Source organism: Hirundo rustica, chromosome Z (genome assembly GCF_015227805.2).
Source record: "Hirundo rustica isolate bHirRus1 chromosome Z, bHirRus1.pri.v3, whole genome shotgun sequence".
Classification (NCBI taxonomy): domain Eukaryota; kingdom Metazoa; phylum Chordata; class Aves; order Passeriformes; family Hirundinidae; genus Hirundo; species Hirundo rustica.
Window position 1 is genome coordinate 21,074,931 of NC_053488.1, and position 9,353 is coordinate 21,084,283.

Sequence of the window (9,353 nt, forward strand, 5' to 3'; positions counted from 1 at the left end):
CCTTTACTGCTTTGTTATTGACACATTTAATCCCCATACTTCATTACAGAGGAAAGCCACTCTCACAAAGGCTGTAGCTTCTGTGTAAGGCTGCCTGCTCACACCCCTCTGTACACTATCACACTTCCAGTTGTCTGTTTTCAGTCTGAGAGCTCATTGACCACCAGCTGCCGGTGTAAAAATAAACACAAGCAAGTAATGGTGAAGTTGTCCCCTTTGGTGGAGCAACAGATACTGCTCCCATTTTCTCACTTATCACGGCTTGTAGACAGATGTGCACTCTTGGCTGACCTTGGCTCTTCCTGCTCATTAGTGTCAGGCCTTTTTTCTTGGGTTGTTTTAGACTCTCAATTCTACCTGCATGGTCCAACATCTTTGCACCTGTATTTATGAACAACCTCCCTCAGGATATTTTTTCCCCCCCACAGATTTCACATGTAATCAAAATTCATGTCCTGTTCCGTTTTCTTTATTTTCCTATTTTTTAAATCTGAGATTCAGTTTCCCTTCCAAATTTGCAATGATGGGTCATCAGCTTCCTCCACTCACATCTATTTTTAATTACAGTTTTAATTTCTCTTTATGCTTTCCCGGGGGAAAAAAATGGGGGAAAAAGTTATCTCCTATTTCATTTGTAGTGTGGCATTAAGTACTTCTCAAATTTTGGTAGGACAATTTCATAGCCTCCTTTTCCTGTATTAATTAAAAACCCATAAACACATAAAAAAGATTCTATAGTCAGAAAAAAAAGCAATTTCCTGTTTGTGTTAATTTTCCCTGCCACCAGCTATGGTCAGGCAAAGTGTAGCGCTGCTTCAGTCTCCTCTAGTTGCTTTCCACAGGGTTAGAGTCCTTCTGGACTCTTTTTTGTTGTTCCATTTTCCACTTGATTATTTTTGGATTTTCTTAATTTCTTTTTACCCCAGGTACTCTGCACTGTTCAATAATCAACTGGGGCTCATAGTATTTGAGCACTCATGCAGGTCCAACCCCTCAGCTTAACAGGACACATGTCGCTTCCCCAGATTTTCAGGACCTATAGAAGAAATTATTTAAAGTTCAAATACCCAATTCTTCACCTACAGGGAACTGGGGATATAAGCTACAAATATATGATCCCCTCTCACCATAGAACACTTTTATACCAACAGGGCTCTGTGAACTGTCTCTCTGTTGCTTACACGTCTGCAAAGACAATACACCTGCTTTATGGCTACTCACAGTTTGATCAAGGGCTCTGGATATTTCAATATCCACAATGAGAAGCTGCTTTGACAGGTCTTGAATAGAGAAATCATGTTTGCTCACAAACCAAATTCTGCCTTATTTAAGAGTGACAGAAGTGAGGTGGGTCAAGGCAATCCCAACTAGAGGCTGGGCAGAGGATGGTTTGAAAGCAGACCAGAGGAGAAGGGCTTGAGGGACCTGGTGGATGAGAAGCTCAACATGAGCTGGCCATGTGCATTCAGACCAGCCAAACGTGTCCTGGGCTGCACCCAGAGCCCCGTGGGCATCAGGGGAGGGAGGGGATTCTGCCCCTCTGCTCTGCTCTGCTCTGGTGAGACCCACCTGGAGCTCTGCAGCCAGCTCTGGGGTCCCAGCACAAGAATGACAGAGAGCTGATGGGGAAGGTCCAGAGGATGCCAGCAAGATGATCAGACGGCTGGAGTACCTCTGTTCTGAAGATGGGCTAAGAGAGTGGGGGTTGTTTAGCCTGGAGAAGGGAAGGCTTTGGTGAGATTTCAGAGCAAATTTCAGTGCTTAGGCTACAAGAGAGCAGAACTTTTGGCAAAGCATGTAATGCCAGGACAAGGGTGAATGGCTTCAAGCTGAAAGAAGATAGGGTTTTATTAGATATTAGGAAGAAATTCTCCCCTGTGAGGATGGTGAGGCCCTGGCACAGGCTGCCCAGAGAAGCTGTGGATGGCCCATCCCTGGAAATGCTCAAGGCCAGGCTGGATGGGGCTCTGAGCAACCCAGTCTAGTGGAAGGTGTTCCAGCCCATGGCAGGGGAGTTGGAAGAGGATGATATTTAGGGTCCCTTCCAACGCAAACCATCCCACAATTCAACGGTTTGGGTTGAGAACACAACTGCAAAACTTCTCCAGAATGAGGGGTAAGTTGCAATGAGCTACAGTATGTGGACTTTGCAAAGGTTCACTGAGGGTTGTACTGCAAACTGGAGGAGGAGGGAGGCATTTCCCACCACCACAGCCTTGAGTGGCAAAATGAGAAAAGACGTGGCACAACCTGGATGAATGCAGAGCAGATGTTGTGGATGGAAAACATGTCTCATTTCTTAGCCCTGTTTCTCTGGACACAGATATACGATACATCAGATTTAATGATAAATATGAATTAGAATATATTTGGTGCCTCTTCTCCTATCACTTCATTCCCAGACTCTGTGAAATGATCCATGTTAAATACAATAATTTTTGGAAGGGTTATTTTAATCTAGATCATGGGATGTAGTTCAGTACAGACTGAAATTCCTGTCCAAGCAGTGGTCATATCAGATCTGAGGGGGCAGTGAATTGTGCTGTACTACAGGAAGCAAACACCCAGAAATGAGGGGAATTAGTCAGAAGAACAAGATTTCTCCCATCAGTTTTGCCACCAAATATCCTGTGGTATGTATACACACAAAAAAGTTTAAACAACCCTGTGCAGGTACAAATTCAGAAAGCATATCAAGCCTCCACTCGCCTTTTCAGGTCAGATCAGGTTTTGCACAAAAGTTTGGGGTTTTTAAAATTTGTGTTTAGATTATGTAATGATCACATATACCCACTGATCTTAGAATTCTATTATTTTTCAGGCTTAAGTACTAAATATCCAACCAATAACTCAACATATGAGAAAACAGATCCCAAGCCCTGAACATCATTACAAAAAAGGTTGAAAACTTCATTTTTTCACTGCTTATTGCTCTTGGTGGAGTAATAATGTTAAATACGAGATCTCAGTCCCTAAATTTTGCACATGTATCACTTTACACATGGATTTGGAGACACATCTGAGAAAATACTAAGCATCTAAAATACATGAGGTCCTCAACCTCCCTGTTTTATCCATGTTTCTGTTGCCACATGTCATATGCTGGAGCTGGACAGTCACACTTACCACAGGTATTACAAAAGAAGGGGATCACAGTGCAGTGTTTGCCACGGCTCTGGTAAGAGCAGCGTAAAGACCTGGCACACCGGGCACAAACTGACCTTGCCATGTGCCACACAAAGGAGTTGCCCTTTGAATTACAGCTGTACTGTTCAGCCAAATTTGTAATATTTTGCTTCCAAAGAAAAAAAGTGTTTGATTTTCCCTACCAAAAGCAGATGCAAAAATTTCAGCCAATACAAGTAATTAGTACTAATCATCTTTCAGGACTGAAATACGTTACTATTTACATTTTTCCACCCCTCCCTACATCCTCTTGTGTTTGAATACCTCAAGAGCAAAACAGGGAATAGCATGTGTTGTGCCACTCCCTGCTTTGCAAACACAGAAAGTGAGCTGAAGGGTGGACAACCAAAATGTGTATTTTGACTCCAAACACTACTTTTTTAGGACTGAAATCAGATTTGGCAGAATTAAAACCTGGAATACCACTGTAAGTGGTCACTCCTGGCATCAGGGTTTACAAAAGTAGTGTAGCCTCTGGTTTAAATCTGTTGACTTAGTGCAAAGGGTTTGAGAGTAACCCTGAAACTTCCCTGCTTTTTCTATACCTGAGGAGGCATCCTGGATGAGGTGAGCCAGCCCTACAGCTATTTTCTGGTGCTGTTCCAATCTATATATACAGAAACCCGTGAAATTCTGTGTTCCCACCCCTACACTCCAATGTGCCAATGCAATTAGCGGTAATGGCTGGGAAACAGACTCAGTCTGTTATCTGCCACGTCTTAAAGTAATGATCCAACATCCTCCATCTGTCTTCATTAAAACACTCTTTAAACCGACACCGGGAAGGCAGTCAAAAAACTGCATTCAGCTCCTCTGGGTAAGTTAGTTGCGACGACGCTCAAGTTACGGATCAACAGCTGTGGCGGAGCGGGTTCCCAAAGAGAAACGCAGTCTGATCCCTCTGAAACAAACAATAGCAGCTTCCCCGGGCGGCTGCTGCTGCTCCTGCTGCCGCTGCTGCTTGGAATTATGCACAGCTCAGCTCACTCCACCCAGAAGTCTCGCAGCTCGCCCGTAGTAAAAGCTCAACCCCGAGCGTTTTGGTTAAGCTTCGCAAAACTCTTGGGTCTGAAAAAAACCCCACAAGTTTCTGCCCCCCGACCCCCAGAACTGGCTGGAAAAACAAGAGAGCGGAAGGAAAGCATTAAATCTTACCCTTGAAGGCTTGTAAAAGTCACAGCAACAAAGTTGCTGCCCTCCATAGCACTCCGGTACACTCCTCTCTTCTCATTTACACGCAGCTTTATCCCCTCCCAAGAGCGACAGCTTCGCTCGCAGTCGCAGCGCCAGGACATTGACCTACGGACGCAAACCTTATCTGGGCTGTGAAATGGGCATCGCGCGTCGTCTCCGACACCCTTAAAATCCGCCGTCGACTCGCTCTGACATACAATGTCCCGGCAACTACACTTACTCCAAGTTCCCTACTTCTTACTTCAGTCACTGGGCTTGGCTCCTTGCCAATTCTTTTTTTTTTTTTTTTTTTTCCCTCCCCTTTCCTTTTTTTATGTTCTGTTTCCTGTAGAGAGAGTGTAGTAGCTCCCTTAAAAATAAAATGCTTCAGTCCTACAAACTGTGAAAGAGTAAAGCAGAAAAGCACAGCATCTAGGCTTGGGGAACCCCAATTAACTCCAGAGGCAACAGCTGATCTCTTTACCTACCTCCTGCCGACGCGGAAGCTTTCAAAAAGAAAGCAAGCAAGTAAAAGAGTCCATATCAAATTTTTCAAAAGGATGAACTTGGGAACAGATCCATTTCTTAGCAGCAGCCCCTCTCTCTGTGTCTGTAACGCTGGAGTTGGTCAGGACTCCTTAAACCCAGAGACACAGTCCTACAAGCTGATCCCAAGGCTCCACCTCACCCACTTTCCAAAGTTGTGAGTAGCAAAAACTCTGCAGAGAAAAGCCTCATAGAGCACAATTGCATAACTCAACCACAGAGCTTCCTCCAGCCAGCCGGAGGATTGCTTCGGTGCTGAACTGCTTGCTCATCCCAAGAGCATGACCTTCTCTTGCCCTCTGGGACATCTGCCTCAGCTCACTGTGGTTACAGGGACCCTCCTCACCAGAACCCCCCAGCAGTCTCATGAGCCTTCCAACCTTCCCACCCCATTTTCCCACCTTCAACAAACAAAACATTCACTTTTTTTCCTCAAGATGTGGGAGCCTTCACAATTACAGTGATTTCCTATATGCCAGTCCCCTGGCATTTTAATTGCCAGCTGCTCTAATTTCCAGACCAAAACTGAGGCAACTACAACTTTAATCGGCTTCTAGCTTCCCTATACCTGTGAATTGCAACCATTTTTAAAGCACCGTATTCTTTACATAGTCATGTTCACAGTAATGCCTGCCAGGAACATCTCCATGTTTTGTGACAACACAAGAAACTTTAACATTTCTATGTGTATTTGTGGATTTTTTTTCCTTCAACTTCAAAGTTTTCCTACAGAGAAATTCATGAACACTGTTAAAATTAATTTCATACCTACCCACATGAATGTATTAATGAATTGATTAATTATAGTAACAAAAGAGTCATGGCCTTGCCAAAGAGTATTTTCTGCAAAATGAAATCTTCTGTAGCCAAGAGGAAAGGTAAGGAGGGCTCTGGAAGCTGCAGTGGTAGTACAGTGGTAGTGGTCCAGTGCTGGTCATGAAGGCTGAGGAACACAGTGACAATGAAGAGGACATTCTAGCACCATAAGCAGTTTCTGAAAGAAGAAGAGTCTGTGCCCTTTTCCATGACTTCAGGGATACTCCAAACTATATCAGTTTGAGACAATGCTCACTGAACTGGCTTCCTGATACATACAGACAGACACTATGGGACATGGCACATAGGACTGATCTCCTGAAGATCCAGGTCATTTTCAGATGATTTTGACCTTGACAGCTTCTAACTGGAGAAATTCCCCCTGCACTAGCCATTTTTAATTTTCCCACCACTCACATCTCATTTCAACAGCAACAGCCCAAATATCACATTTTTTCCTGCAAGCAAAAGTACAAGGATCTGGATTAATTTTGGTCCTTCTCCATATTTGTTTCTCCAAATTAGGTTCTCCAAACCTCATTCTTATTCCTCCTCATTCTGGAGTTTTCCTCATTCTTATAACTTTCATCTGCTTTCCTTCATGACATTTTAATATGTTGGTTGATTACAAGTCATTCTACACTACAACTTTCTTTGCTGCTCTCTTTATATTTGCTTATTACCACTTTGACTTTGGCCACAGTAATTTCTTCCTTCCTAGAGTTAGGTTAGTCTCCTTCCTTTGACACACAAGTGGAACCAACAGTAAAGTCACTCAGCCTTGGGTCTTATTTAGACTTTAATATAGCTAAGAGTCTAGTAGGCTGTTATATGATTTTTCTTGGCACTGAAATCCACCTCGCATACATTGGCCATGACTTTTTCCCTTAGCTATTCTTTCCTTGTAAACTCCAGTGAACCTGCTCATGCAGGGAAGCTTAACACACATGGAAGCACTCACAAGAGCAGGAATGACTCAGGGTTATGAACTCAGCTCTGGGTTCTCTTGTCCTCGCCTTACACTTTGTTCCCTGGATAGCATCTTCCCAATTGTCCCACAATTTGCATCCTCCTTTGCAGATTTCCAAACATGCCAGGGAGTACTGCAGTGCCTGCAGTGGCACTTGTTGAAATTTCAGTTCCTGTATAAAGAGTGTACACATATGCTCAGTGTCTGAGTGTCCCCTGAAGCCAGCATGATTTGAATAGAGATTCAGCTGGACAGATGCAAGAGGGTAGCAGACACTTGCCATGATCCATAGTGGTGGGAAGAAGTTAAATCTGTAGTTTTTTCAGTAAACAAGCTGTCTTCTTGGCCAGGCAGCCTCCTCCATACCATGCTCCTTCACTTTTGAATTCTCCACTTTCCCATGCCCAGTAGTCAAAAAGGGCTAACTAGGGTGGGATGGATTTAAATTTATGCCATTAAGACCTTATCCACTGCCTTCATCTGAGAAAATGATCTCCAGTACTTCAGCATCTGCAGCATTTCAACTGTGATCAAGTTGCAAAACTGAAGCTTCACTCACTCTGTTTTAAAGGGTACTCTCATCCCACTCTCCAGATTAGATTTGTTCTTCCTCCAAACAGAAAAAGTGACAGAGCAGAGGATCATCTCAGGAGTACCCAGAACCCAAACATGTCTGGTGACCTAGTAACATTTTTCATGCCTTAATATGCCCTCGAGTAACTGGAGTAAACTAGAGGATAGGAGAGAAAGAGGAGAGAAGCACAGGCTAGAGTATCCCACAATATAGACTTAAACCAATACTTCTCGAGAATCTCTGCCTATAATATGCAATTTTTTAAATTACTGTTATTTTGATGCTTTCCCATTGATCCAATATATTTCAAAAGGAGCATTGATGGTCTTTGCTTTCCCTTACTATCTTGTAACTGCAGTCTGCCACTTAGGTTTGAAGCTTGACCTGCTCTGCCATGGCTGGTACCACTCTGCAGATGAGTGATGGTACCGCTCTCTGATGAGCCATGCTGGGCTCATCCCCCACGCCCAGAGTTGATGCAATCTCCAGGGATCATTTCCACCCACCCAACCTCATCTCCATCTCCCAAAACAGCACAAGTGCATTTCTCAGTTCCTAACCATGCCAGTCACTGTTCCAGAAAAGCCTTTCTACATAGCACTGGAGGGCTTCCTCACAAACCCCCAAGGGTTAGCCGTAGATGACTAAATTTCCCCCCACAGCCTCTGCTTTCCTTGTCCCAACTTTCTCCACTAGTCCTAACCAGTGAGGAGCTCGTTGCAGGGGAGGAATAAGTAGCCCACTTCACTGTGGGGCCACCTGAAACATCTGTTGTTATGAGCACCTGCTATGGGTCCAAGGGGTCAGATGGCTCTCCTATGAGAGACCTTCTGTATCCTCTTCTTGTCAAAAGTCAGAGGAGGATGCAGGACTGAAAGGAAGAAATCAGGACATTATTGTCCACACCTTGGATATGAGAGAACTGCTTAAAAACTAACCATAAGGACAATATCCAAGTTGTAAATTGCTGTTGTCCAGGAAACACCATCACAATCATAAGGTGAGTAACAAAAGACCAAATACGCTGTATCACATGTGAAGTGCACTGGCAGTGTCCTTGATCCCTGTGGAGAATGTGGCAGATAAAATTGTCGTACTGGCAGAATGCACACCACAACTCTGCAGAGGAAGGAAAAATGAAATCCTACATGTGCCTGTTATCATGACCTGCCTATGGGTGGAAAATTAAATGGGGGAGGATAGTTGTGTCATGAAGTTCTTCTAGGGCTACTCTGCTCAACACATTTTACCAGTCCTTCAATGAATTCCAAATTAACCCAATTTGAAGGGATGCTCTGGATTCCTACCTGTATGCATCCATCTCTCTGGGCATAATCTAAGGTGCAGCTCTAGAACTACAGGTTCCTATAGAAGTATTCCCATACTTCACCAGTTACTCAAGAAGCTGTGAGCTGTCCCAGTGCACACCACATGGAAATAGTCAGAAAATAGCTTCTGTGAGTGTGTGTGGAATAACGTGAGTCATACTGATCAGGATATGGTGCTGTGCCACTTACCTTCAGCAGGGAAGGATGGGTGTGTGGCTAGAGGTGCCTTTTCTCTCCCAACGCCCCTTACCCACTGTTCCAAGCCCTTAATGAAAAATAGTGCCAGCTAAGGAAAATCATGAGAAATCAAAAAAAGGCCCAGAGTCTTCTCTTTAAAAAGAAAGCAACAACTTGCTCTCGCAACTACTTATCTCATCTTCCTACCACCAACCCCTGCAAATGTGATACCATCTGATGTTTTAAAACAGAAATTGAAATAATGTCTCTCAGGTGTCCCCTTTGCAGCCCTTAGGAGATGGAGCAGAGCCAAAAACATTTTGCTCAATAAAACCCAGGTTCAGATGCTCAGATTATAATGAAGAGCAGAAAAAAGTGTAGAAGAAAATAAATTCTACAGGGAACAAAGCCAAAGGCTACTTCATTTCTGAGTCCAGTTCCTACCAGATTTGGGATCTGTGTTTACAAACTCACTCCCCACCAAAATTTCACTGCTCTGGAAGGGAAGATGCTGTTGCAAGGAGAGAAGTCTCCTAGGTACCTGAAATATTCTCTGTGATCCTGTGAGAAACTGGGCGATTTG

At 43.8% G+C, this 9,353-nt stretch overlaps 1 protein-coding gene across 3 annotated transcripts in view; it reads right to left on the reverse strand.

Annotated features, from left to right (window-relative positions):
• Window positions 1-8,856, reverse strand: part of LOC120765619 (phospholipid-transporting ATPase ID-like) — a 74,933-nt gene extending 66,077 nt beyond the window's left edge. The window contains exons 1-2 of one of the 3 annotated variants that reach the window (XM_040090666.1): window positions 8,783-8,856; window positions 4,342-4,485 (exon numbers count right to left, since the gene is read on the reverse strand). The gene's annotated coding sequence lies outside the window, so the exon portion shown is untranslated. Of the gene's footprint in view, window positions 1-4,341; window positions 4,595-4,847; window positions 4,980-8,782 lie in introns of those variants that run through there. The other 2 variants (XM_040090667.1, XM_040090665.2) reach the window with 2 other exon arrangements.
• Between the last annotated feature and the right edge of the window lie 497 nt (window positions 8,857-9,353).